General features: G+C 45.7%; 1 protein-coding gene and 1 long non-coding RNA gene across 14 annotated transcripts in view; one reads left to right on the top strand and one right to left on the bottom strand.

Annotated features, from left to right (window-relative positions):
• Positions 1-20655, bottom strand: part of COL5A1 (collagen type V alpha 1 chain) — a 387668-nt gene extending 367013 nt beyond the window's left edge. For 8 of the 13 annotated variants that reach the window (XM_056537911.1, XM_056537912.1, XM_056537910.1 and 5 more), the window contains exons 1-2: positions 20383-20653; positions 7710-7764 (exon numbers count right to left, since the gene is read on the bottom strand). The gene's annotated coding sequence lies outside the window, so the exon portion shown is untranslated. Of the gene's footprint in view, positions 1-7709; positions 7765-20382 lie in introns of all 13 variants that reach the window. The other 5 variants (XM_056537900.1, XM_056537898.1, XM_056537899.1 and 2 more) reach the window with 2 other exon arrangements.
• Positions 20656-20684: 29 nt separating this feature from the next.
• The window catches only part of LOC130290369 (uncharacterized), a 45373-nt gene continuing 43220 nt past the window's right edge, over positions 20685-22837 (top strand). The window contains exon 1 of the long non-coding RNA XR_008847586.1: positions 20685-20801. This is a non-coding gene — a long non-coding RNA (uncharacterized LOC130290369). The remainder of the gene's footprint in view (positions 20802-22837) is intronic.

Raw genomic sequence — 22837 nt, forward strand, 5'->3', positions numbered from 1 at the left:
TATACACATACGGTTTGTGGTCGTTTTTAAGCCCACCTCATACAGAGTACCTTATGTTTATTACTTCTATGGTTTCCCATGTACTTATTGTGACATTTTGTACTTATGTTTGGAGTCTTTTTTCTTCTGACTGCTGCTGATCTTTTAAATATTGTCACTTTAAAATTGCAAATAATAAAGGTACATTTTTCATTATTAAACGTGTGAGTTTGGTGCACTTTCTTACCAGTACGTTAGTGTCAAAAATTTTAATTTTTGACACTAACATGCCGGTGTAGACCCCAACTTTACCTTTTCATAAGGGATAAAAGGGGAAAAAGCCCCCAAAAATTTGTAACGCAATTTCTACCGACTACGGAAATACCCCATATGTGGCACTAAACTGTTGCCTTGAAATACCACAGGGCTCCAAAGTGAGAGAGTACCAAGCGCATTTGAGGCCTAAGTTGGGGATTTGCATCCGCCACCAAAATACCCTACGGCAGTGTTTCCCAAACAGCATGTTTCCAGCTGTTGCAAAACTCCCAGCATGCCTTGACAGTCAGTGGCTGTCCGGCAATACTGGGAGTTGTTGATTTTCAACAGCTGGAGGCTCCGTTTTGGAAACAGTACGAGACTTTTTTTTTTTTATTGGGGGGGGGGGGGTAACTGTGTAGGGGTATGTGTATATTTAGTGTTTTACTTTTTATTTTGTGTAGGTGTAGTGTAGTGTTTTTAGGGTACATTCACACAAGGCAGGGTTACAGCGAGTTTTGAGTCTCCCAGAGTTTGAGCTGCGGCGGAAAATTTGCCACAGCTCAAACTTGCAACCTCCAGCTGTTGCAAAAATACAACTCCCAGCATGCTCTTTGGCTATCCATAAATGCTGGGAGTGGCAGTTATGCAACAGCTGGAGGCACACTGGTTGCAAAACACAATTTGTTACTTAACTCAGTGTTTTGCAACCACTGTGCCTACAGCTGTTGCAAAACTACAACTCTTAGCATGTACAGTCTGTCAGTGCATGCTGGCAGTTGTAGTGTGCAACAGCTTGAGAAACACTGGCTGCGAAACACTGAGTTAGTTAACAAACGCTGTGTTTCGCAACGTGTGCCTTCAGCTGTTGCAGAACTACAACTCTCAGCATGCATTGACAGCCGAAGGGCATGTTGGGAGCTGTAGTTATGCAACAGCTGCAGGCACACTACTACATCGCCCAGCATGCCCTTTGGCTGTATGTGCATGCTGGCTGTTGCAGTTATGCAACAACTGGAGGCACACTTTTTGAAAAAGTGCCTCCAGGTGTTGCTTAACTACAACCCCCAGCATGCACAAACTGCTAAAGGGCATGCTGGGAGTTGTAGTTTGTGGTATCAATCCTGCTGGTAAAGGGTGATAGGTGGCGTGACGCCACCTAACACCCTTTTTTTCTGGGTCACCGAAGACGGAATTGACCCGGAAATGCTGCTGATAGCCGGTCTGAATTGACCCCGACAATGTGGGGGGTCTCAGGTGTTTGTACTGGGTGTCTGCTGCAGGGACCGGAATTACAAGTACAAGTACGCCATGGGTCCTTAAGTGGTTAAACTAAGGTGCCTCATGCTGTTGCAAAACTACAACTGCCAGCATTCCCGGAAAGCCTTTGGTTGTCCGAGCATTATAGTTTTGCAACAGCTGGAGGCACCCTGGTTGGGGAACACTGAACTAATATGTATGGCAGGATCAGGTATGTTGGATTTTTATACTTGCCCACCCACCTTGCGCTCACATGGGCGAACATTATTGAGGTAGGCAGGCATAGTGGAGCAGAGGGAAAGGAGAAAGGGATGTTAGTTATGCCGGGTCCTATGGTAGCCATGCCAGCTAATTCAATGGCTCTGGAACAGGACCACAGATGGGGTCATTGATACTTCATTGTTACCCAGTTCACCCGCACTATAACCCTGTATATTGAGTTTATCAGTTTCCCTATAAGCGTATATGAGAAAATTGCTGTTTATGCAGTAATATACACCAATAAGCCTACCAGTCCCTATGTTATGCTCACTCAGGGAGGGCAGCATAACAAGTTTAGAAGGTTCCTTTTAAGTCTGTTTAAAGGAATAATGTACTTTATAAAAACATATCCCCTACCGAAAACATAAGGAATAAGTGTCCAATTGTGGGGGGGTCCGACTGCTGGGACCCCTCCAGTGTTGTCCTGTACGAGTTCCTGACTCTCAAATCAGCATGCAGAGCCACCACTTCTCCAAAGCACACTCCGGTCATCTCAGCTCTGCTTAAATTTTACCAAAGCAATATGAGGAATAAAAGCTGAGCTGTGATTCGTGGCTAAGGGTAAATAAGACAGAATTTGTCTTGGTTTTAGAAAACCTGCCTTATAGTTTGTGCCACAAAGAAAAATGTAAATATAAAACGTCATGAAAAGCACCAAGAAAAAAGTTAGAATTTTACTGTGTGTGAATCCAGCCTTAGGGTACGTTCCCACGAGCGGACCCACAGCGTATTTTACGCTGCATATCTGCTGCTGAAGGACCCCTGCATGGTGGCTTTACATGTTCCTGCTTGGAGCAGCAATACGCCGCTACAAGCAGACAAACAACTATGTGCGAGTCGCAGCACGCATGCGCAGTGTTCTCGTACATTGCAGCTGCTCTCTGCCTAGCTCATGGAGCAGGGGGAGCGGCCGCGATGTTTGCGAGTACACCCCGCATGCCGGGCGACTCACATATCGCCTTAGTGTGTCTGCTCGTAGCGACATATTGCCACTCCGAGCAGGCACATGTAGAGCCACCATGCGGCGGTCCTTCAGCGGCAGATCTGCATCGTAAAATATGCTGTGGGGCCGCTTGTGTGAACGTACCCTTACGCAGGGTTTTTTCCTATTATGTTAAACAATGGTTAATTTTTCAGATGGGTTTATGTGAGACCCTCATTATCCCACTATCCGGAATAATTTCCATTCTAGAATTTGTTTCTCTTCTACAGTTGTGTGTTAGAGCCCCACTTACTACAACATCACTACTACATCTGCCCTTTTATTTTTGTTAGCACTTAAGAGGAAGAGAGAGAAGAAAAAAAAAAAGACGACGAGAAGCAGATGTCAGGATAGGGGGAAAGCAAATGTTTGAAACAGACGAGAAAAAAAACATTTTTATTTCCTGTGTGTATAATTATATATTTTTCTTTCCTATAAGTTACATGTTGGACCTTACAGCAAAAAAATAATTAATAAATAAAATGATCACAGTGTCCATGCTGACTGATAAATCTAGTGCATATAAAATCTGTCTAGCTGAGACCAACTATTGGCTTACTAGTTATCTTAAATATAATCTATTCATTTAAACAAACTTTACAGAGATCAATAGTACAATGAATTAAAAAAAACTTTGTAGTACAAATCTTATTAGACAAGAATACTTCTACAAGTCTATGGAGGGGGAGGAGGGAGAAGAAATCTGCTAAAAATAATAATATACAAGTTATGGCCATAAACCTGGGAGTTGGACTGGTATGGCATTCTCTTGTGAAGGCCTCTTCATGGTGTTGCCCACGTGGTCTCCAGACCAATCTCCGGCTATCATTGCATCCAAAATAAAAAATAGGACTCATCTCTAAGGAGGATAGACCTCCATTGCTGTCTTGCTCTTTACCAGAAGCCTTTGAGAGGGTGACGTGAGGTCAATGGAACACCCGAAGCTGGACATCTGGCCCATAGCTCAATGTCATATAGGTGCCTCCTGCTGTAATTTCAGTTCATCTTTGGACACAACATTTAGGCCAGAGGATTTTGTCCTTCCATCATACTGCACTGACTTGATCCGATTTCTGAGGTTTAATATGGTTGCAAAAAAACTTTTGCTTTTGATCTGGCTTTTATACCACTGAAGCCCCTCCCACATGTCACAGATTGGCGTTCAGTGCTTGAAAATGTAATCATTTGTAGATCTTAGCTTCATCTGCTACGACTTTCTTGATCTGCATAACCTTAGGGCTTGTTCTCAATTTTACTGTTTAAGGGTACGTTCACACGGGCGACTACTTGCGGAATTTTCGCAGCATATTTGCTGCAGAAAATCCACAGGAGATTTTGCTACCATTGACTTCAATGGGTCAGCAGAAAATCCGCAATAGAGGCAAATTTGCAGATTTTCCTTCATACCCATTGAAGTCAATGGTAGTTCACCAAGGACCCATTGAGGTCAATAGTGCTCACCACGGACCACGGACATGTCTACTCCAGGTTTATTATGTTAAAGGGGTACTCCGCCCCAAGACATCTTATCACCTATAAGGATAAGGATAGGGGATAAGATGTCAGATCGCCGTGGTCCCGCTGCTGGGGAGCCCCGCTGCGGCACTGCGCTATCATTACAGCACAGAGCGAGTTAGCTCTGCACGTAATGACGCGCAATACAGGGGCCGGAGCATCGTTATGTCACGGCCCGCCCCTTTCAATACAAGTCTATGGGAGGGGGCGCGGCGGTCATCACGCCCCCTGCCTTAGACTTGCATTAAGGGGACGGGCTGTGATGTCACGAGGGGCGAAGCCATGACGTCACGTGGCTCCGTCCCCTGTATCGCCCGTCATTACGCACAGGGCTCCCCAGCAGCGGCACCGCGGCGATCTGACATCTTATCCCCTATCCTTTGGATAGGGGATAAGATGTCTAGGGGCGGAGTACCCCTTTAATGTGTATGCAGTGGTCTTTAATTGTATTATTATTATTTTGTACACTGAGGATAATATGATTTGGGTTGGTTATGACTTGTTCCTAATATTTTTCATCTTGAGATTTGGCACGAGTTGCCCTGTGTATTTAGGGTATATGTGTTTTTATGGGTTAGCTATTTTATCCTTGACTGTATTGTATTTGGATAAATAAAAAGTATTTTTTTGTACAATTATTTTGGCTTGATAGTGGTCATTTTTCTTGGGTGACAAGTATAGTTTTATTAGTTGGTGATTTTTTTGTTTGCCCTATCTATATTATTTCCAACAGAAGACTTTAGGTTATGACTATATTAAAGTGGTCCAACATACTGCAGTAACCATACAGAGTAGCCTTGCTTTGTATCTGAAGGTCCTAAAAATTCTTGACAATCCATGGTAACATGGAAACTGCATAGGACTGTTGGCACATACAGATAAAGTACATATACAGTACAAGGCTACAAACGCGATGTCGAAGATTTCAATCACTGATTAATCGATTGTTAGGGGGGCGTGGCCTAGCAATGCAGTACTAAGACCGCAACCTGAACTGCAGTCCGGAAGCCAGTACCAATTCCTTGTCCTTGGTGCCTCCGGTGATAAGAAGCCTTCGTCACTGACATCAAGGGAGTCCCCCTGTCCGGCCAGAAGCTCTGTTCTCCATCCAGTGCAGTGACAGATCTGCAGGAAGATTGGAGTGTAGAGAAAAGGAAGTTTCCGCAGCGCTGGTCCTTTCATACAAAATAGGAACTAAGACATCTAGTCTTATTCTTGAAGATAGGTTTATTAGCACAAAACAACGTGTTTCCAGTCTGTAACGGACTCTTCGTCTGGAAAGTGCATACATGCCTGAAGAAGAGTCGGTTATGGACTGGAAACAGGTTGTTTTGTGCTAATAAACCTATCAATGTCTTAGTTCCTATTTTGTATGAAAGGACCAGCGCTGTGGAAAGTTCCTTTTCTCTACACTCCAAGTTTCGTTTACGGGGATAGCAAAGCATCTGTCTACCGCTTGAACTGCAGCAGCAGGTCCATTGTGATACTGAAGGCGTTGTACTCTGAGCACAACCTGAATGGTAAGTGCAATTCTATGCACTCATGTTTTAATGCTCATGTATTACACTAGGGGTGTGTATTCCCATTTTTGTTTCCTTTTCTGTGGTGCAGGAAGATGGCCATCACTAAGGTTCCCCTGCAGCAAGGCTTATAGGTTAACCCTTCAGGTGCTGTCCCTTCTCTTTTCTCCCCTGTTAACCCTTCAGGTGCTGTCCCCTCTGTTTTCTCCACTGTTAACCCTTGCCAATGCGGTCTCCCCTTCCTCCCACCCTTCCAATTACTCTTCCCTGGTACCCTATTCCCATTTTGTTTTGTTTTTTATTCAATAAATTGTACCAATAATCAGCTAACTAATCGATCTTGAGAAATAATCGTTAGTTGCCGCCCTAATGTCAATTCTCTTTCGCAGAGTTCTTCAGCCCCAAATTAGGTCTATTTTGTTAAAGTGACACCATGTGGCTTTTGGCAAGGGAACTGGCGCAGTTTCCGCAAAAAAAACTAAACAAAACAAAAACTATTACTAGTCATGTGAGCATGTCCTTAATGCATCTTGTTATACCCCCAATATTTTGGTAAATATTTTACACTTCGGGAGGAATAATCACTGCTCAACTTTCATTTTTCAAGAGCAGAATTCTTAATGAAACCCGAGCTATGGTCAACAAAGTTTTCTTGGATTATCTTCCACAGAGTGTTATTTCGGCTCTATCTGACCCAAATTAAAAGGCATCATAACACTCTATATATATATTTCTGTACATCTCCCTGTCCCAAAAAACCTGAACAATATAATGATGACTTGGTTTTGCCCAGTCCAGAGGTCAATGATGCCATCCCCATTGTAATCCTGGTGGTACCACTTTGTTGCATCCCACATTCTTATTTCTCCGGTCAAGACATTTCCTATAATGATTTTTCAGTTGTTTTAAAGAATTACTTCGATGATACACTTCATCTCGACAATACTGTCTTGCTAAGAATGATTTTTGGAGAGTTGGGAGGGGGATTACAAGTTGCTCCACCATGCCTTTAGTATACAGAATTCCCTTACCCCTGTTATAAAGATGATTTGGGTTTTGTATGCAACCCAGTCCTACAGCTCTCCCTAAAGCAACTAAAACACTGTTGGAACAGAGCCCGAGGGGGCTGGAACATTTTTTTTCAAGTTCTGTAAGCAGGGCTGTGGGCCTAACACACATTACAAGAAACATATGCTTAGCTGAGGCAATATTTAGATGATAGAACATGGTCCAGTCGGAGGGAGGTGAATGAGTGGTGTTCTTTACTGCAAAAAACCTTCAACAATGCAGTAAAATAGAAGGCAGAGCAACAAATGACCTAGTTTTTAACCCCAGTGGAACCAAAATATCTGACTTGGCTAATCCTTCCTGCTAGTTTTGGGCTTCCCATCTGGATTACAGCTGACCAAACTCCCTCCTCTCCAGTCTTCAGCTGGATGCATTCCAAAATAAAATAAAAAAAGATCAGATCATTCTGGTAAAAAACTCGAGGTTTCAAGTATAAAATGTTCACAGGATAATGTCGCGCAGATCATGAAAAATGTTTTCCAAATTAGAATATTTAGCAAATTGATAATAAAACCAATGAAAAAATACTATTTAACATTCTTCCCAGTTGCTATAAAAATGATGACATGCTGAATAAAGTGATACATGCTAATCAGATAGCAGGGCAGGTTTAGTATGGTCTTTCATTTTGACAGCTAAATGAGACAGGCAGAAACTGTGCCAAAATCATCATAGTGGTTATAAATATAAGCCCAGATCACTGTGCCCATAGCAACCAATCACAGCTCACCTTTTATTTCTGCAATTATTCTGTTAAAGTGAAAGCCAAGCTTTTTGCTGTCTAAATTTAAAGCCAATCTGTCATATACAACTTCGCTGATGAACTGGCAGCATTAGTCAATAGATCACAATAAAAATATACATCATACCTTTATAACTTGTGCCCGAGTGTTTACTTTGCAAGAAAATAATCTGTTTAATGGGCTGTCCAAGTGTCAGAGGCATGGTATAAGGAGAAAAAAAAGAAAAGCCATTGTTAGGGTTCAATTCTTTTAGTTAAAAAAGAGCAAAACGTAAGGAAAATGTTCTTTTATAATGATAAATAATCTGTTTATAACATGATATTCATGGTATTTATCTATATAACATTTAGGGGGAGTTTTATCAAAAACTGTGCAGAAGAAAAGTTGCCCAGTTTCCCATCAGATTGCTTATTTTTTTTAAAAGGCCTCATAAAAGTAAACTTAGCGATCTGATTGGTTGCTATAGGCAATGGGACAACTTCCTCTGCACAGGTTTTGCTAAATCCCCCTCTTAGACCTTCATTAAAGACATCTGAGATTCTGAGAAAGTTCTCCAGTTTAACCTGAAGTAACAAGTAAATGTTGAAATACAATCTCAAATACTGGGAATACAATAATTATAGAAGTACACATTTCTGTCTCTAGGGGCGCTGCAGATAAACATTTAGTTAAGGCTGCATTCACACCTCGTTTTCACTGTACGGTTGCCAGAGGGGAAAACTGGGCTCTCCCGTACCCCAGCCGGACCAGCGCTGAAATCCATTTACTTTAATGAGCCGACCGGAGTCAAATAGTATACTACGGTTTTAGGTCCGGTCAGGAAACCAGATATGGGTCAAAAATGAGTCACCATTTGACTCCAGTCGGCTCATTAAAGTAAATGGATTTCAGCGCTGGTAACCGCACAGTGAAAACGAGGTGTGAATGCAGCCTTAGTTTGGTTGTGGCTGGGTCTTAACTGACATTTATCTGATTCCTATTAATGTTCTCCCCCATCACAGATAACGTTCTCCCAACATCACAGATAATGTTCTCCCAACATCACAGATAATGTTCTCCCAACATCACAGATAATGTTCTCCCAACATCACAGATAATGTTCTCCCCCATCACAGATAACGTTCTCCCAACATCACAGATAATGTTCTCCCAACATCACAGATAATGTTCTCCCAACATCACAGATAATGTTCTCCCAACATCACAGATAATGTTCTTCCCCATCACAGATAATGTTCTTCCCCATCACAGATAATGTTCTTCCCCATCACAGATAATGTTCTTCCCCATCACAGATAATGTTCTTCCCCATCACAGATAATGTTCTTCCCCATCACAGATAATGTTCTCCCCCATCACAGATAATGTTCTCCCCCATCACAGATAATGTTCTCCCCCCATCACAGATAATGTTCTCCCCCCATCACAGATAATGTTCTCCCCCCATCACAGATAACGTTCTCCCCCATCACAGATAACGTTCTCCCCCATCACAGATAACGTTCTCCCCCATCAGATAATGTTCTCTCCCCATCACAGATAATGTTCTCCCCCCATCACAGATAATGTTGTCCCCCCATTACAGATAATGTTCTCCCCTATCACAGATAATGTTCTCCCCCATTAAAGATAAAGTTCTCCCCATCAAAGATAATGTTCTCCCCCCATTACAGCTAATGTTCTCCCCCCATTACAGCTAATGTTCTCCCCCCATTACAGATAATGTTCTCCCCCCATCACAGACAATGTTCTCCTCCAACCACAGATAATGTTCTCCCCCATTAAAAATAATGTTCTCCCACCACAGATAATGTTCTGGCCCCTTTAAACATAATGTTCACCCCATCACACATAATATTCCCCCCATTACAGATAATGTTCTCCTCCATCACAGATAATGTTTGCCTAAAATGATTTTGTTTTTCTCCTTCCAGTAAAATGCTGAGACCAACATTCAACACTAAAATGATTTAAAAAATAAATAAATAAATAAAACACTGTACATCTGTACATGTTTTAATGGCACCAACATTTCTGGAAATATTACATATTTACTCTCTGCATTATATCCCTGCCCTCCTGCAGCTTGACAGACAGGCTGGGCTCACATCACACTGTGGGGCAGGTGCGGTGAACTACTGAAGCTGCAGCCTTACTGGTAACACTAAACATAAGTTCACTGCCAGGGAGACAGAATCAGATGTGTCTTGTAGCTGTGAGTTTGGCTGGGTATGTGTAATCAGTCTTACCAGTGAGGCCATTGCTAGAACAGATCACCACGCCTGCGCCACAGCCTAGATTTTTAGCTAGGCTCAACGATGTAAGCCAAACCCAGCCTGTCTGCCAGGCTGCAGGAGGGCACAGCTGACCCTAGACTACAACTCTTTAACACTAAGATAGCCCATTAAACTCTTATTTTTAGCAAAATAAAGACTCTCTAGTTACAGGTACAAAATAAAGAACTCTAGTTTCAAAGGTATAACATGTATACTTTCATTATAATCTAATAAATTGTGCCACCAGTTCATTGAATTTGTAAGGGACAGGGTAACACACAGCTCACACGCAACACATTTGATGCTGCGAGAAGTCTGCAGGGCATCAGATAATACGCTGCGTATGTGCTAGGAGCAGACACACAGGGCTGGTGTATTTTTAAATGGGTGGGGTGGCTGATGTGTGGGCGGGAGAAAAGTGACCTCACACTTACAAACAAGGAATCATGGGACTTGTAGTTGTAGGGAGGGAACTCCAACAGGTAATAGCCATTTCACAAAAAGATAGCCACAGGATTATGGTAATCTCACAACATAGAAATTTAGCCCCAAGACAAGCACTGTTCCTTCCTAAGCATGTCCATTACTGTCTGACAGGTAAGTACTAAAATCACCTTATGGTGGAGAACCCCTATTACTGGAAAACATTCGTTTGTAAACATACACACACGGATATTAATTTCATAAGTAAAATTGTTACGGACAAAAATTTAATGCTGAAGTCTCTTTTCTTGACTGTATATTATGTTTCACAATACACCTGTATATTGGCTCAAACTTTTAAGGCAGGGTTACACTTGGCTCATCTGCAGCATATTTCACGCTGTGGATGTGCCAATGGCAGTCACAGAGGGACTACAGGGCGAGCTCCCAGGTGCAGCTAGGTAGATATGTGTGTCCACTCCAATATTCACAAGGATAAGCTGTTTTTTGGTTTAAGTAGCTCATTGACACTTGTATGTCAAATTGCCAGTGATAGTCCCGGATGACCTTACCCTAACACATAACTTGGGACGAATTTTGGGTTATAGTTTTTGATAGAGCCCGAAATAGCCTTAAAGATTACCTGTCATCAAATAAACTTTTGATATTTTGTTAATCAATGTATTAGAAACAACTTTCTAATACCATGTGATTAACAAAAATGTATATTTATATATTTTATTTTACTTTTAAAAACTCCCTACATGTCTCTCATAGAGTTTTGACTCATGCTGGCCTGGAAATCTAACTGCAACCAGGACACTAACGAGCACAGCTCCCTGCCTGTCAATCAGACAGGCGGGAGCGAGTGCTGTGCCCGCAGCAGCTCCTGACATGGCCGGCTGGGAAGAAGTTTGCCCGCAGCCCGCTCACAGCAGCACAGAGGATCTCCCTCATATCCAGTCAGTCTCACTTCTCATGGCCGGCCTGAAGCTTTTTCCTCCACTGCTCCACCTTCTCCAGGCCGGCCTGCAGCTTCTTCTTCCACCTTCTCCCGGCCAGCCTGCAGCTTCTTCCTCCGCTGCTCCTCCTCGGTCCCCTCCACTTACAAGACGCCAAAAGGTGTGAAGTGAGGGCCGAAGCGACCCCCCAGCAGGCTTCAGTGATGTAGTGCCTGCTGGGCATGCCCACATCCTCCTGCCGGCAGCTCACACTATGTGAGCAAGAAAATAGGTAAGAAAGAAATTTTTAAATGGGTACTCCCCAGGAAAACATTTTTTTAGATCAACTGGTGCCAGAAATGTAAGCAGATTTAGAAATTACTTAACTGCTGTATGTTCCAGAGGAAGTTATTTTCCTTTTGAATTTCCTTTCTATCTGACCACAGTGATCCCTGCTGACAGGAACTGTCCAGAGTAGGAGCAAATCCCCGTAGCAAACTTATCCTCCTCCGGACAGTTCTTAAAATGGACAGAGGTGTCAGCAGAGTGCACTGTGGTCAGACAGAAAGGAAATTCAAAAAGAAAATAAATTCCTGTGGAGCATATAGCAGCTGAAAAGTACTGTAAGGGTTAAGAGTTTTAAATAGAAGTAATTCACAAATCTGTTTACCGGTAATTTTCTGGCACCAGTTGATTTGAACTTTTTTTTCTCCAGGGGAGTACCCCTTTAAAGCTCTTAAAAAATTTGAGATAGTTTAGGTGAGTTTGTTTGATGAGAGGTACTCTTTAAAGGAGAAATATCATGCAGAAAAACTTATATCTTTGGATAGAAGATAAGTTTTAGATCGCAGGGGGCGCTGACCGCAGTGACGCCACATGATCTCCTGCACATCCTGGGAGCAGGATGTGTCGACCCCTGCACGAAGCGATGGCCAACACGCCCCCTCCGTGTATCTCTATGGGAGAGCCAGTATCCCGTGCAGGAGATCCGGGGGTTACGTTATTCTATGGATAGGGGATACCTTTATTTTTTTATATGATACTTCTCCTTTAAACCCTTAAAGAAAAACTGTCACTTAACCCCCCGCACTAACCAGAGGTACTAACTGGTAGTGCAGGGGACGCTGATCAATATGATGCCTACCATGCCCGGATCCATCCAGCCATTCCCCCGTTATCTTCATTTTTCAATACATGCAAATCATCTTCTAACTGGCACGGGCAGGGGTACTGCCTTCATCTGACATATTCATACCATCCCTCCACATCTCCCTCTCCTCCCCGCTCTGTATGTGACCCCACTGTGCATATGCCGGCCTACTGCACCTTTACTTACTACACCCTTACTACAGCTCCACTGGAATGAAGCTGTGCTGAAGCCGCTTCCGGGTGTACAAGGGAAGCCGGCACATGAGCAGCGGAGACACATACAGGCCCTGATTTATTAAATCCTGAGTGTTTAAGGTGGAGTGTTTTTCTTTTTACTGTTTTTTTTCCCCTCGCCTGTCTGTTTTGTTTTTTTGTGTCGCATGGGTTTAAATCTGTCTCAAGAAATGTATTCTTCCCTGACAGGCATTCTGTATTGCCAAGATGATTACTGAAACATACAATTAAAGGGGTACTCCAGTGCTTACACATCTTATCCCCTATCCAAAGGATAGGGGATAAGATGCCTGATCGCGGGAGTCCCGCAGCTGTGGACGCCCGTGATCATGCATGCGGCACCCCGTTTGTAATCATTCCCCGAAGCGTGTTCGCTCCGCAGAGCCGGCGGCGTGTGATGTCATGCCCCCGCCCCTTGTGACCTCATGCTCCGCCCCTCAATGCAAGCCTACGGGAGGGGGCATGATAGCTATCACGCCCCCTCCCGTAGGCTTGCATTGACGGGCAGAGCATGACGTCACACGGGGGCGTGACGTCACGCGCTGCCGGCCCTGCGGTCGACCTTAATCAGACCCGGAGCGAACACGCTCCGGGGACTGATAACAAACGGGGTGCCGCATGCATGATCACGGGCATCCACAGCTGCGGGACTCTCGCGATCAGGCATCTTATCCCCTATCCTTTGGATAGGGGATAAGATGTGTAAGTACCCCTTTAAGGATAGGAAAGTGAGAAGCAAATATACAGAACAGATTAAGATATATGGGTCAAAAAGAATTTAAGTTGTAGAATGTAACATGTGTAAAGGCTGCATTCACACAGCTATCTGTCTCTGTAAATTCAGACTACATTAGTGCTTGTACTACTACCCCCATCATGGAACAGGGTCTGTTCCATGTTGGGGGCAGTAGTACAGGAGCCCAGGGATTGATCGCACCGGGTCTCACTTCTGAGACCAGATCCAATCAGAAGTTATTAAGCAGGGAAATGGACGGTATGCTCCTCCCCAGCGATGTACAGTGTACTTTTACTTTAATTTTGAAAACCTCATCGGGGGCCCTGAATGGCTCCTCAGTATCGGCCATTCAGGGCCCCCGATGAGGTTTTCAAATAGAAGCACTGCGGTGGGGAAAGATATATAGAATTGCTGGGGGGGGGGTCTGGCCCCCGCAACGCTTCTGTATATCTTGCCCCCTGCTGCGCTACATATAGGTATTGTCCCCCGCAGCTCATATTAGGGATCGACCGATTATCGGTATGGCCGATAATCATGATTTTGGGCATTATCGGTATAGGCAATTACCTTGCCGATAAGCCGATGATGCCCCGCCCCCCCGCACCGCGACCGACCCCCCCCGACCCGCCGCACCGCGACCATCCCCCCCGACTCGCCGCACCGCGACCACCCCCCGACCCTCACACCGCACCGCCCCCAGTGCCTCCCCCATCCCCGGTTTTATAATTACCTGTTCCCGGAGCCCACGCCACTTCTTGCTCCTGCGTTATGCTGTGCGCAATGACGAGTGACATGACGTTCGCACAGTTCAGGAGGACGCCACCGGAGCCAGATGTGGAGTGGACCCCGGGAACAGGTAATTATAAAACCGGGGATGAGGGAGGCAATGGGGCCGGTGCGGTGCGGGGGGTCAGTCGCGGTGCGGCGGGGGGGGCGGTCGCGGGTGCAGTGCGGCGGTTGTGGTGCGGTGGTGGGGGGGGGAGCGGTGGCGGTGATAGGTCTCAGGACCCCCGGACAGGCAGGGGGAGAGAAGCGGGTGGCGGCGGCGGCCTATGGCACCGCAAAAGCCACTGCAGTGCATTGATTTAAAGCATCCACTTTAAATCAATGATCTGCAGCGGTGTTGCGGGGGGATAAATAGCCGATAACTTATACCGGAATATCGGTATAAGTTATCGGCTATCGGCCCTAACCTCCACCGATTATCGGCCCTAAAAAAACGATATCGGTCGATCCCTAGCTCATATGTATATATATTTTCCCCCTGCAGTTCTATCATAAGCCCACGGCAGCGGGCGGCATGCTCCTCCCCAGCTATGTACAGTGTACTTTTACACTGTGGGAAGGGGGGTTATGTCTGGCCCCCGCAGCGCTTCTATATATCTTGCCCCCTGCAGCACATTTATATAGGTATTTTCCCCCGCAGGGCACGTGTGTATATATATTCCCCCCCGCATCGCTATCATAAGCCCCCGACAGCGCTATGAATGAAAAGTATTCTAACAGCAGCGCATCTGGCCAGGAAGCCGGCCGGCCCGATGCACTGCTGATAGATTACTTGTCATTCATAGCACTGCGGCGGCATCTGTATATAGATAGGGGTTCAGACATCCATATTTCTGGCCCCCACAGCTCTTCTATAATCAAATGCCTCCGCACCGCTATAAATGAAAAGTATTCTAACAGCAGCGCATCGTGCCGGGAAGCCAGCCGGCACCATGCGCTGCTGATAGAATACTTTTCATTCATAGCGCTGCGGAGGCATTTGATTATAGAAGAGCTGTGGGGACCAGACATATGGATATATATCTGAACTCCGCAGCGCATCTATATACAGATGCCGCCGCAGCGCAATGAATGACAAGTAATCTATCAGCAGTGCATCGGGCCAACCAGCTTCCTGGCCAGATGCGCTGCTGTTGGAATACTTTTCATTCATAGCACTGTCGGGGGCTTTTGATAGAACTGAAGGGGGAAAATATATATACACATGAGCTGCGGGGGACAATAACTATATATAGCGCAGCAGGGGGCAAGGTATACAGAAGCGTTGCGGGGGCCAGACCCCCCCAGCAATTATATATATCTTTCCCCACCAGAGCGCTTCTATTTGAAAACCTCATCGGGGGCCCTGAATGGCTCCTCAGTACCGACATTTCAGGGCTCCCAGCGGGGAATAAAAAAATGAACGTAAAAGTACACTGTACATCGCTGGCTCCCCTGCTTAATAACTTCTGATCGGATCGGGTCTCAGAAGTGAGACACGATGCCATCAATCCCTCAGCACCTGAACTAGTGCCCCGAACATGGAAAAGACCCTGATCCATGATGGGGGTAGGATTCACTTAGTTTTGAGTAATTTCCCGACAGCGCAGAGCTGTCAGGTTTTGGTGAAGCAAAATTCACAAATTTTACTGTGAGTTTTTCATCATACTCAGAGTGTTCTTTTCTTTTTTGTTGGGGACACGCCCCCTTTTCAGCTAACCACGCCTATTTTGATGGGTTTAAAAAACACTGAGTGATGGTACTTTGTGTCGAAAAATTGTGTCACACAAAGTGTCGCATGGGCTATGCGACACAAATTTGGTTGCACAATAGTAAATCAAATCCACGTTGCGGGGAGGAGGGGGAGATGCGGAGGGAGGACATGAATATGCATAAGCCGGGCAGTGCTGCGGACAAGCGTCAAAGTGCCAGATGAAGGCAGTAACCCCGCCCGTGCCAGTTAGAAGATGATTTGCATATATTGAAAACTGAAGATAAAGGGCGAATGGCTGGACGGATTCGGGCACGGTAGGCATCATATTGATCAGTGTGTGTGTGTGGGGGGGGGGGGGGGGTTAGTGACAATTTTCCTTTAAGGTAATAGCCAATTTGATTTTTGCATTTTCGTTTTTTTCTTCTCGTATTTTAAGAGCCATAACTATTTTATATTTCCATCCACAGACCCATGTGAGGGCTTGTTTTTTGCATGACTGATTGTACTTTGTTATGAAAGCACTCATTTTACCATAAAATGCACAGCAACCCAAAAAATTATTATTTGTGTGAGGAAATTAAAAAGAAAACTGACATTTTGCACATTTTGGAAGGTTTTCATTTTTACAATGTATACTTTATAATAAAAGGATAGGGAATAAGATGTCTTATCGCGGGGGACACACACGATCTCAGCTGCGGCCCCCCCAGACATCTGGTGCAGGGAGCGAACTTGCTCTGTGCCGGATGACTGGTGATGCGGGGCGGCGGTTCATGACATCACGGTAACGCCCCGCTCGTGACATCACGGCCACGTCCCCTCAATGCAACACTATGGGAGGTGCCATGGCGGCCATCACACCCCTTCCTCTAGGGTTGCATTGAGGGGCGTGGCTGTGATGTCATGAGTGGGGCGTGGCCGTGAGGAGCCTCCGGCGCTGCACCTGAGGCTTTAAATAAACTCCGGGTGCAGCAGGGAGATCGCAGGGGTCCCACCGTTCCTGGTGTTGGTTCAGAGCCTGAGGTGCAGCGCCGGAGGCTCCTCACGGCCACTTGTGACACCCCTATAAGGGGGATAAGGCCAAAATGAGCTTTGTCCTTAACCCCTTCATGACCCAGCCCATTTTCACCTTCATGACCTGGGCATTTTTTGAAAATCTGACCACTGTCACTTTAAACATTAATAACTCTGATGCTTTTACTTATCATTCTGATTCCGAGATTGTTTTTTCGTGACATATTCTACTTTATGTTATTGGTAAAATTTCACTGATATTTGTATCCTTTCTTGGTAAAAAATCTAAAAATTTCATGAAAATTTTGAAAATTTAGCATTTTTCTAACTTTGAAAGTCTCTGCTTGAAAGGAAAATGGATATTCCAAATAAATTACATATTGATTCACATATACAATATGTCTACTTTGTGTTTGCATAAAAAAAATTGACAAGTTTTTACTTTTGGAAGACACCAGAGGGCTTCAAAGTTCAGCAGCAATTTTCCAATTTTTCTCAAGATTTTTAAAATCGTAATTTTTCAGGGCCCAGTTCAGGTTTGAAGTGGATTTTAATGGTCTTCATATTAGAAATACCCCATAAATGACCCCATTATAAAAACTGCACCCCCCAAAGTATTCAAAAAGACATTCAGTAAGTGTGTTAACCCTTTAGGTGTTTCACAGGAATAGCAGCAAAGTGAAGGAGAAAATTCTAAATCTTCATTTTTTACACTCGCATTTTCTTGTAGACCCAATTTTTGAATTTTTACAAGGGGTAAAAGGAGAGAAATCACCCTAAAATTTGGAACCCAATTTCTCTCGAGTAAGGACATACCTCATATGCGTATGTAAAGTGTTCGGCGGGCGCAGTAGAGGGCTCAGAAGGGAAGGAGCGACAATGGGATTTTGGAGAGTGAGTTTTTCTGAAAGGGTTTTTGGGGGGCATGTCCCATTTAGGAAGCCCCTATGGTGCCAGAACAGTGGACCCCCCCCACATGTGACCCCATTTTGGAAACTATACCCCTCATGGAATGTAATAAGGGGTGCAGTGAGCATTTACACCCCACTGGCGTTTGACAGATATTTGAAACAGTGGACTGTGCAAATCAAAAATTTTATTTTTCATTTTCACAGACCACTGTTCCAAAAATCTGTCATACACCAGTGGGGTGTAAATGCTCACTGCACCCCTTATTACATTCCGTGAGGGGTGTAGTTTCCAAAATGGGGTCACATATGGATATTTATTGTTTTGCGTTTGTCAGAACTGCTGTAACAATCAGCCACCCCTGTGCAAATCGCCTCAAATGTACATGGTGCACTCTCCCTTCTGGGCCTTGTTGTGCGCCCCCAGAGCACTTTGCGCCCACATATGGGGTATCTCCGTACTCAGGAGAAATTGCGTTACAAATTGAGAGGGTCTTTTTTCCCTTTTACCTCTTGTGAAAATGAAAAGTATAGGGCAACACCAGCATGTTAGTGTAAAAAATTTATTTTTTTACACTAACATGCTGGTGTAGACCCCAACTTCACCTTTTCATAAGGGGTTAAAGAAAAAGCCCCCCAAAATTTGTAAGGCAATTTCTCCCGAGTACGGCGATACCCCATATGTGACCCAAAACTGTTGCCCTGAAATACGACAGGGCTCCAAAGTGAGAGAGCGCCATGCGCATTTGAGGCCTGAATTAGGGATTTGCATAGGGGTGGACATAGGGGTATTCTATGCCAATGATTCCCAAACAGGGTGCCTCCAGCTGTTGCAAAACTCCCAGCATGCCTGGACAGTCAATGGCTGTCCGGCAATACTGGGAGTTATTATTTTGCAACAGCTGGAGGCTCCGTTTTGGAAACAGTAGCGTACCAGACGTTTTTCATTTTTGGGGGGAGGGGGGCTGTGTAGGGGTATGTGTATATGTAGTGTTTTTTACTTTTTATTTTAGGTTAGTGTTAGTGTAGTGTAGTGTTTTTCGGGTACAGTCACATGGGCAGAGGTTCACAGCAAGTTTGCCGCTGGAAGTTTGAGCTGCAGCGCAAAGTTTGCGCCATCTCAAACTTGCAGCACTCACTGTAAACCTCCGCCCATGTGAGTGTACCCTGTACATTCACATTGGGGGGAGGGGGCAAACATCCAGCTGTTGCAAACTCCGAGCATGCCCTTTGGCTGTCCGTGCATGCTGGGAGTTGTAGTTTTGCAACAGCTGGAGGAACACTGGTTTGGAAACACTACGTTAAGTAATAAACTTTCAAGTGTTTTGCAACCAAACTTAGTGTTTCCAAACCAGTGTGCCTCCAGCTGTTGCAAAACTACAACTCCCAGCATGCATGGTCTGTCAGTGCATGCTGGGAGTTATAGTTTTGCAACAATTGCAACAGCTGGAGGCACTGAGGTAGGAAACGGACAATGTTTCCCAACTAGTGTGCCTCCAGTTGTTGCAAAACTACAACTCCCAGCATGCCCAGGCATGCTGGAAGTTGTAGTTCGGCAATATCTGAAGGATCAGATGTTGCCGAACTACAACTTCCAGCATGCTTGGGCAGTCTGGGCATGCTGGGAGTTGTAGTTTTGCAACATCTGGAGGTCCGCAGTTTGGAGACCACTGTATAATGGTCTCCAATCTGTGCTCTTCCAGATGTTAGAGAACTACAACTCCCAGCATGCCTGGACAGACTGAGCATGCTGAGATTTGTAGTTTTGCAACATCTGGAAGAGCACAGATTGGAGACCATTATACAGTGGTCTCCAAACTGTGGGCCTCCAGATGTTGCGAAACTACAACTCCCAGCATGCCCAGAAAGCCAAAGGCTGTCTGGGCATGCTGGGAGTTGCAGTTTTGAAACTCCCAGAGGCAGCAGTGAGATCGCTTTACGGCGATCTCACTGCTGCCAATGAAGATGCCGCACTGCTGCTGCAAACTCACCTCCGGGACGCAGCGCCACCGGGACCGCTCGGACGGGTAAGTGACGCCGGGGGACGGGTCAGGGACACTTAGCAGAGCGGTGTGTGTCCCGATCCCCGTGATCCGGACTCACACACCGCGCTGCTAAGTATTTTCATAGCGAAACGCTGCTATCAGCTAGTCAGATTAGACCAGCTGATAGCAGCGATCGCTGGGGGGGGGGGGGGGGGGATGAAACCCCCCCGTGGTCACATGGTAAGATGGCTGGATATCAGTGATAGCCACCATCTTACCGGGCGCTGCGGGATGCCGCGAGTAGCTGCAGTAATGTTCATGACGTACCTGTATGTCATGGGTCGGGAACACCTTGCCACCCATGACGTACAGGTATGTCATAGGTCGGGAAGGGGTTAAAGGGTTAAAAGAGCGACCCAAATATTTTGCACAACTGAAGAAAAACAAGGTCAGACCTCCACTGAGGGGGAACATGGTGGTCAGAACAGACCAAGGTAAGGGGACTGTAAGGTACAAATATAGACCTCAAATCTATTTCCCCCATCATATAATGATGCCCTGTAATAACGCTGCTCCACCCCCTGCGGTACTGCACTTATCATACATGTCTGCTGGATATTTTCTGTCAGGAATACACATATACCGCTGAGGTACCTGGTACAGTGCTGCCCACCGCTCCTCTGGAGTCTGTGAGGAAAAAGAGCGGGAAAGGCAGAGTCATGTAACGTGACGATCCTTGGAGGCTCTGAGAAGAAATAAAAGGTGCGGGAAAGAGCAAAGTCACGTGATATGGGGCTCCTCTGAAGCTGTAGGGGAACAAAAGGGCGGAAAATGCGGAGTCACGTGTCGTGGGGCCCCTCGAGGCTGTGAGGGGGATACAAGGGGCGGGAAAGAGCTGTGACTCCACCAGGGCTTCTACAGGACCCTTGCGGGTGAGTGTCCGGTGAGTCACGTGACTCGCGGCTCCTCCAGTGTTCTGCAATTAGGGGGCGGCTGCTGCCCTGTGAGGAGAAAGGGGCGGGAACGAGTCACGTGACGTGGGGCAGCTCCAGGACTGTGGGGTATTTATTGAGGTAACGTGTATACAGTATATACATAGAATGGCTGAGCAGGAGGTCATATACATATAAAGTGTGTGGGACTACAACTCCCAGCATGCGCTGACAATGGCTGGAACCTGAGTCTCCAGTTTTTATGGATTATCACTCCCAGCAGCTTCTGAGTCCAGCTGATTTGGGAATATAACCCCCATCATCTGTAGACCCAAGAGATGGTGCCTGTGTCTTGGCTGCTATACGAGGGCCCATACAGACTTCACATCATGTCCTAGACCTAGAAGTTGTCATTTGCTGGGAGTTGTAGTTCTATAACCTCGGGTGCAGAGGGGTTTTATACCTCATAGGGACACATTCACACAGAGGAAATCACCTCAGAATCTGCACTCAATCCCCACACTGAAATCTGCATCAATAACTGTGACACAGGGAGAGATGAGGGGACATCAATAACTGTGACACAGGGAGAGATGAGGGGACATCAATAACTGTGACACAGGGAGAGATGAGGGGACATCAATAACTGTGACACGGAGAGATGAGGGGACATCAATAACTGTGACACAGGGAGAGATGAGGGGACATCAATAACTGTGACACAGGGAGAGATGAGGGGACATCAATAACTGTGACACAGGGAGAGATGAGGGGACATCAATAACTGTGACACAGGGAGAGATGAGGGGACATCAGTAACTGACACAGGGAGAGATGAGGGGACATCAATAACTGTGACACAGGGGAGAAGAGGGGACATCAATAACTGTGACACAGGGAGAGATGAGGGGACATCAATAACTGTGACACAGGGAGAGATGAGGGGACATCAATAACTGACACAGGGAGAGATGAGGGGACATCAATAACTGTGACACGGAGAGATGAGGGGACATCAATAACTGTGACACAGGGAGAGATGAGGGGACATCAATAACTGACACAGGGAGAGATGAGGGGACATCAATAACTGTAACACAGGGAGAGATGAGGGGACATCAATAACTGACACAGGGGAGAAGAGGGGACATCAATAACTGACGCAGGGAGAGATGAGGGGACATCAATAACTGACACAGGGAGAGATGAGGGGACATCAATAACTGTGACACAGGGAGAGATGAGGGGACATCAGTAACTGACACAGGGAGAGATGAGGGGACATCAATAACTGTGACACAGGGGAGAAGAGGGGACATCAATAACTGTGACACAGGGAGAGATGAGGGGACATCAATAACTGACACAGGGGAGAAGAGGGGACATCAATAACTGTGACACAGGGAGAGATGAGGGGACATCAATAACTGTGACACAGGGGAGAAGAGGGGACATCAATAACTGACACAGGGAGGGATGAGGGGACATCAATAACTGTGACACAGGGAGAGATGAGGGGACATCAATAACTGTGACACAGGGAGAGATGAGGGGACATCAGTAACTGACACAGGGAGAGATGAGGGGACATCAATAATTGTGACACAGGGAGAGACGAGGGGACATCAATAATTGTGACACAGGGAGAGATGAGGGGACATCAATAACTGTGACACGGAGAGATGAGGGGACATCAATAACTGTGACACAGGGAGAGATGAGGGGACATCAGTAACTGACACAGGGAGAGATGAGGGGACATCAATAATTGTGACACAGGGAGAGACGAGGGGACATCAATAATTGTGACACAGGGAGAGATGAGGGGACATCAATAACTGTGACACAGGGAGAGATGAGGGGACATCCGTAACTGACACAGGGAGAGATGAGGGGACATCAATAACTGTGACACAGGGAGAGATGAGGGGACATCAGTAACTGTGACACAGGGAGAGATGAGGGGACATCAATAACTGTGACACAGGGAGAGATGAGGGGACATCAGTAACTGTGACACAGGGAGAGATGAGGGGACATCAATAACTGACAGGGAGAGATGAGGGGACATCAATAACTGTGACACGGAGAGATGAGGGGACATCAATAACTGTGACACAGGGAGAGATGAGGGGACATCAATAACTGACACAGGGAGAGATGAGGGGACATCAATA

Source organism: Hyla sarda, chromosome 9 (genome assembly GCF_029499605.1).
Source record: "Hyla sarda isolate aHylSar1 chromosome 9, aHylSar1.hap1, whole genome shotgun sequence".
Classification (NCBI taxonomy): domain Eukaryota; kingdom Metazoa; phylum Chordata; class Amphibia; order Anura; family Hylidae; genus Hyla; species Hyla sarda.